Genomic DNA, 6364 nt, shown 5'->3' with positions numbered 1-6364 from the left:
CGGCGCGGGGCGACGAGGGGGAGCGGGACGGCGCGCCGGAGAAGAGCAAGAGCTCGGGCCCCAGCGCCAGGAAAGGCAAGGGACAGATCGAGAAGAGGAAGCTGCGGGAGAAGCGGCGCTCCACCGGGGTGGTCAACATCCCTGCCGCCGAGGTGAGCCGGGCGCGGGCCACGGCCGAACTTGGGGTGGGGGTGGGGGGCTGCCGCCTCCTCGTGCCTCTCTCCCAGGAGGTGCGGGTCTCCTGGGCCCAGTTTGCCCACTCTGGCTCGTACCGCGGTAGGCTTTCGCTGAGTTAGGCGCAGAGTGATGGAGTTTTACTCTGAACAAATGCTATCTGGGAAGTTCCCGAAGCCCGCAGCAGGACACGTGCTTTTCAGGCTTCCTGGCTAAGGTCTCAGACCCAGGAGCCTTTTCTTAACAGTGGTGGAAAGACAGCTCCTGGCTCCAGAACGTGCTCACCTAGACTTTTTTTTTTTAATGCTTGATCAGTTAGAAAAATTGATTAATGGTGATGAAGACATACCCTGTTTGGTTTCCCACGTGTTCGTCTCAAGTTAGCAGATTGTTTATCTTCTCTTCTCTCTTAACAGTGTTTAATAACACCTGTAAAGGAAACGTGGCTTTGGCGGCGTCCAAGACAGCTCTATCTTTCAATGAACCCACGTCAAGTATATATGGGAATATATGCACTATTTCATGTATAAACCAGCTTTCGGATATAGCAGTGCCCAAAACAAACAAACACACCCACCCACCCACCCACACACACACACTTTTTTCTGAGTGATATTTAGGACAATAGGAACGCTGTAGCAACCCACAAATCTTTTTATTAAGACGGTTTCTTCTCATATTTAAGTATTTGGCTCTATTTATTCTGGAAAACGTTTGTGGTAGGGTTGGATTTTTGTTTTGTTTGTTTTTGAGCAGTATCAAAACGTACGGAGGCAGCAGCATCTTTCTATTAAAGTGACTGGTGAAACGTTTTTACTTAGTTTATAATTATCACTCTCTACCCTCAACAAAACAAAACAATCCTAAACAAGTTTTGGTTACTTTAACAGTAGCTCACTGGTTTTGGGAAGTGATTCAACAACCTTGTTCCAGAGTAGTTGCATCTTTTTCTCATTAGCTCTTTATATTTTACTTTTTTTTTCTTTTTTTGAAGTCCTGGCCTTCAATTTATTCAACTTTGACACCAAGTAAATAATTAATAAGGATCGACTAACTTTAATTGTGGTTCAAATAAAAAGTACTGGCATAAGTTAGGGTGTATATAAGATATACCCAGATTTTTAAGTTTTAATATGATTTCCATACCTGGAAAATAGATTTGTCTTTGAAGGGTAGATTTTTATATGTTTCAGAGAGATTTTTATCAGTCAGCAAAACTGTCCTCCGTGGTTTGCTACTTGCACAAAAGATCTGTTGTTCATTAAATTGCTTTTAAAGGAATTCATAAGAGTGGTAACCAAATTTCTAGGGTTTTTTTTTTGTTGTTGTTGTTAAAAATATGAAGATTAAGGGGAAATTGAAGGCCAGGCTTCTTTGGGAAAGCTACATTCCTCATCTTTATTTTTAAAAGTAGCTGATGGTCCAAATAAAAGAATTTGTCATTTTCAGTTTTTCCCTCATTGTTCATTTGACAGGAGTCTTATTTTGGGAAATATCTTGGTAGATGTTAAACTTTATTTGTCTGGCTGCTTGCTGCTTGTGCTAAAATTGTTACTTCTCAAATACCTTTTTTTTAGACAAGGGTAATGTTTACTGGAGGAAATAAGTATGGTGTGTCTTGTGAGATCCTAAGAAACATCCTTTGTTAATACTTTGGGTAAGGGAACACAGTGCTGAGAATGTAGATGGCTCCCCACTACAATTGAGTCTAATACTCTGGAATGTTTTTCGTTTGGGTGTTGGCAACTCCTAAATTTAATCTTCCTTGAAAACAAACAACCCAGGGTACCATTTTTTGTCTGTGGAATTTGAACCTTTTTTATTGAATAGGGAATTGAGGACTGCTTTCTTTTTGTGGTAACTATGGCTCTATCTGTTTCGTGCTGTAGTATCCAACAAAACATGGTAATGTTTTATCACAGTATCTAATTAGCAGGCATAGTTCTTGAGTGCTTCCTACCATATTTTCAGTTTAAAAACATCTTAAGTCTTTTAGATTATTTTAGTAATGCTAAAATATATGACTCAAGACTTCGAACCATTGGATATGAACCATTTTCATATCTTTAGGTTGTTGCTTTTTTAGAATTGTGTGCCATTCATTTCTTGTAGTTTCAATATCAAGAATGCCAATTGCTTTGTAGTTTCTCATTTAGTACTACTTAGCACTCCTGTTTTAAAGAGTCAGGCTATTTTACAAAATTTTTAGTTATGAAAATATCAAAAGAGAAAATCACCAATCTTAATATTCAAAAACTGACTCATATAATGTTGAGTAAGATTCTCTTATTTTCAGACCTTACTCCCAAACAAATTTATATTAGATTAGCATGTAATTTGTATGCAAAGAGCCTGTTTTAGTGATTGGGAAACAGTTTCTTCAAGAAGTGTTTATTAAACATGTGTGTGACACATTTGTTGTGACTTTTATTAACTTATTTTACTAACTACAGAGTATTATAAAATTGTTGTAAAGGTACCTGACAGCAGCTAAAGATACCAGAAGCAAGTGGAAGTTAGTTTTAGGAAGGAAGGAAGGTCAAAAACTGAAAGTGGTAGATGAGAGTAGAATACTGGGTGGATACTATGTGTCATGACTGTAATAAAAAGTGCAAATATACAGATACCAGTTAGTGAGATAAACTTTAGTTCTCATTTACTAAGAGATTTTTTAAAAAGCATTTTTCTAAATTATTATATTTTTCTTTTCTTGGGGGGGGGAATGGGGGGAGGTAATAGCCTGAATTGGATAATTTGGATGTGATATACTGCCTGACAATAATTTTCATATGTGTTTATTAGGTCAGTCAAATGTTTATTACATGTTTCCTAAGTACTGTGGGTAAAGCAAGAAGAATAAGGAGCAAGACTGTAATCTAGGAAGGCGAAGGCATAATTACATGAAAAAACTTAAGAAGTGAGTTAACAGTCTAAAAGCCATCCTAATGTAGCATATAACTGTTTATTAGAAATGTGTGTTTAAAGGGAAGAGATGATTGGGCTGAGGCTATTGAGGATGAGGGTCTTGAGCTAAGACTTAGAATTTCATACCTATATATTCACACATACATGCATAAATACCTGTTTGTATAGTATTTTAAATGTCAGTGCAATGGTTCTTAACTGTGGCAGCACACGAATATCATGTGAGGATTTAAAAACAATATTCCACCATGCCGATTCCTTGCTTTGCTTTCTTTCTCTCTGACCCTCTTAAGATTTAGTGGGTGTGGGATGGATCCCAAGCAATAATATTTTGATAAGCTCCCCATGTGATTCTAATGTGAGTCAGGTTTAAGAACTATTGGGCTGCAGTCTGGGGATACAGAAATGAATAGGACACAGGCCTTGCTCACAAGGGCCTCTCAAGAGATATAGGCAATTATGGTAAGTATAGTATTAAGTACACCTTATTTTCTGAGCAAGATACCTAACTTGAAGAGGAGGATAGTTGAAGAAGTCTTCCTAGATAGTTATACACCCCTGTTTTCAGAGTGCTTGTGAAGTTATTGCCATTGAGTAGGTTTGCATAAATGGGTTAACAGAGACAGTTACCATAGAAAATATCATCTAATAGGTAGAACTCAAGTGACACTGAGGTTTTGATTTAAATAGAAAACTTAACATTGAAACTCACTGTTTGACTAGAGTACTTTATGTGTGCTTATAGTAATCTTATGTTTTAGTTATAATTATGCTTTTATCCTTGTTTCTAGAGGAGAAAATGGAGGCTTAGAGAGTTTTAAATGACTCAACATCACATGGAAAGTAAATAAGTGATAAAGCAATATTTTGAATTTTTTTTAATGTATGTATGCATCTGGGAAAAGGGCAGTTTTAAAGAATTATTCTACCTTTCATTATTTAGCTTATTTCTCTAGATTTTTTTCTGTAAGTTTTTAATAGAGGTTATCTTAAATCATTTAAAGATTTGAATGGGGAAAACAGTGGAAGTATGGAATTGAATAGAAACTTAAGGTCAAATTTGTAGGCTTAGAGATTGCTTTGACTTTCTAATATATAGCTTGCTTGGCAAAATTTGGAACACCAGGCCATCGGTAAATATAAATTTATTTTTGGCTAGCAGTCAGAAAATGTCGATCCTTGATTTTATTTAAGTGATATGTTGTTTTTCTATCAAGATGAGGTTTTAATACCTACTCCATAGTTTGAAGGAGCATTTGATATGTAGAAAGCATTTTTAAGTGAGCACAAGTCATAATTATTCAGCATATTTACCGAACATTGTATAGGACAAGTTCCACTTAGTAAACCTTATAAATCCAGGTAGATTAAGAAATGCCTTTTGGTATGCCCATTTTATTCCAGACTGTCTACCTTTCTTTGTGATGAGTCAGGAGAGGAACTGATAGTGACTCAGAGTTGGGGAAAATTGGATTTGTGAATAGGGTAAATATTAGCATAAATACTGAGGCCACTTAAGGAGTTATTAAGCCAGACTTTCCTAAATGTTTGAGCTCATTAATAAAGTAAATTGAAATTTTAATATTACCATGATTTGTAATGAATTGTCTAAGCTGAGATGCTTTTTTGCATAAAAATAATGATTGTTTAGATGACATTTATGATGTACTTAAGAGCCAGGCACTGTTCTAAGCACTTTATATAATATTGATGCATTTAGTTCTTGCTACAACCCTATGGAGAAATGGGACAGAGAGGGTAAGTTGCTTGCCTGAGGTTGTATATGTGGTAAGAAGCAGAGTAGAGATTGTCCGCCTTCAAAGCCTAGTGCTTAATAACCACTTTATTATATTTATTGTATTATATTACATACTATATACCTAATTTAAAAAATGCAAAGATTATTTTAGTAGCAAAATATAAGATGCTAGTAATTGCTATAGAATTTGAAAATAGCTCTGTTATAAAAGGCACATGAAGTGGGACTTTATTAAAAAAATTTGAGAGCAAATAAACATATAAACGGTGGCATTAAAATTCTTATTTAAAATCATTATTAAATTAGTGGCCCTATCTGTGCTCTTTATTATTTCTACATCGATTTTTAGCACCCGTGATGTAGGCCAGAAAGTAATTATGCTATTTAATAGAAATGCTGATATTATGTCTTAGAAGTTTAAAATTATTCACAAATATTGAGTTTGAAGTTTTCTAAGTGCTTTTTCCTTTTTAAAAAGTGAGATGTAATTCACATAGTATAAAATTCACTCTTCTGAAGTGTTCATTGGTTTTTAGTATATTCACAAAGTTGTGTTCTAAGTGCTTTCATATCTTCATCTTAATTTTCCATTATGTCCCTAGAACCTGAGGTACCTAAATTTTAGCTTCTCTTTCAGAAAAGTGCAACAGTTTTCAAACCATGAGAAGCTGTTAAAATAATTTAATCAGCATTTCCTGCATTTCACAGAGAAAATGAAATTATAGTAGAATCTCCTTAGTTTTAAGCTTCTTAAAACTTGGTCACCTACTACCATTTGTTTGTACTGGAAGTTAATATAAGGTATTTAATTTAAATGAATGAAGTATTTTCAGTTTATTTAAAATTTTATGTATCTTTCATGGAGATCCACAAAGCTCTACCATCTAAACATTTGGGAACTGTGATTCAGAGTACAGATGGAGTTTTAGACCATTTGCGACCTTAGTATGTTTTTTTAAATCAGTGTCCTAAAAGTTGTGGCTAGGTGGGGTGGGGGACCTGTACCAGTATTTACTTAAATACTTGTTTACTTACAATGTTGATTTCTGGGTTCATCTCATTCTAGGGTTGGGGAGGGGTTATTTGAGACTGTATTTTATGTTCTTGAGTGATTCTTGCACACACTAAATTTGGGGAAGAACTGACTTATAGGCCTTGTACTGGTTTACTGATATCTCAAGTGAAATTGAGATATACTTATTGTCTAACAGGACTGTTACATGAATCAAATGAAATATTTGTGACATGTTCTAAAAATTCCCAAATGATGATTTTTTATATAGGTTACATTGATAGCTGGTTGTTGATGTCTGATAGAAACTTCTTATTTGGGATGTTAAGCATTCTCATTGTTTTCCTTCTAATTAAAAACTTTATTGATATTATAATAGAGACAATTTGAGGTACTTGGAAGTTCAAAGTACCTTGTCAACATTTATGTAATGTCATATATTTAGTGCAAAATGTTGTGTCTGCCTTGCTTCTTGTCCAGAATTTGTTAGCCTA

At 35.2% G+C, this 6364-nt stretch overlaps 1 protein-coding gene across 1 annotated transcript in view; it reads left to right on the top strand.

Moving 5' to 3' along the window:
- The first annotated feature begins 6 nt into the window (after positions 1 to 6).
- Positions 7 to 6364, top strand: part of PAWR (pro-apoptotic WT1 regulator) — a 166018-nt gene continuing 159660 nt past the window's right edge. Inside the window, exon 1 of the mRNA XM_011374734.2 lies at positions 7 to 152. The gene's annotated coding sequence lies outside the window, so the exon portion shown is untranslated. The remainder of the gene's footprint in view (positions 153 to 6364) is intronic.

Source organism: Pteropus vampyrus, unplaced genomic scaffold, assembly GCF_000151845.1.
Source record: "Pteropus vampyrus isolate Shadow unplaced genomic scaffold, Pvam_2.0 Scaffold9, whole genome shotgun sequence".
Classification (NCBI taxonomy): Eukaryota; Metazoa; Chordata; class Mammalia; order Chiroptera; family Pteropodidae; genus Pteropus; species Pteropus vampyrus.
This window is presented reverse-complemented; position numbering and strand designations above follow the sequence as displayed.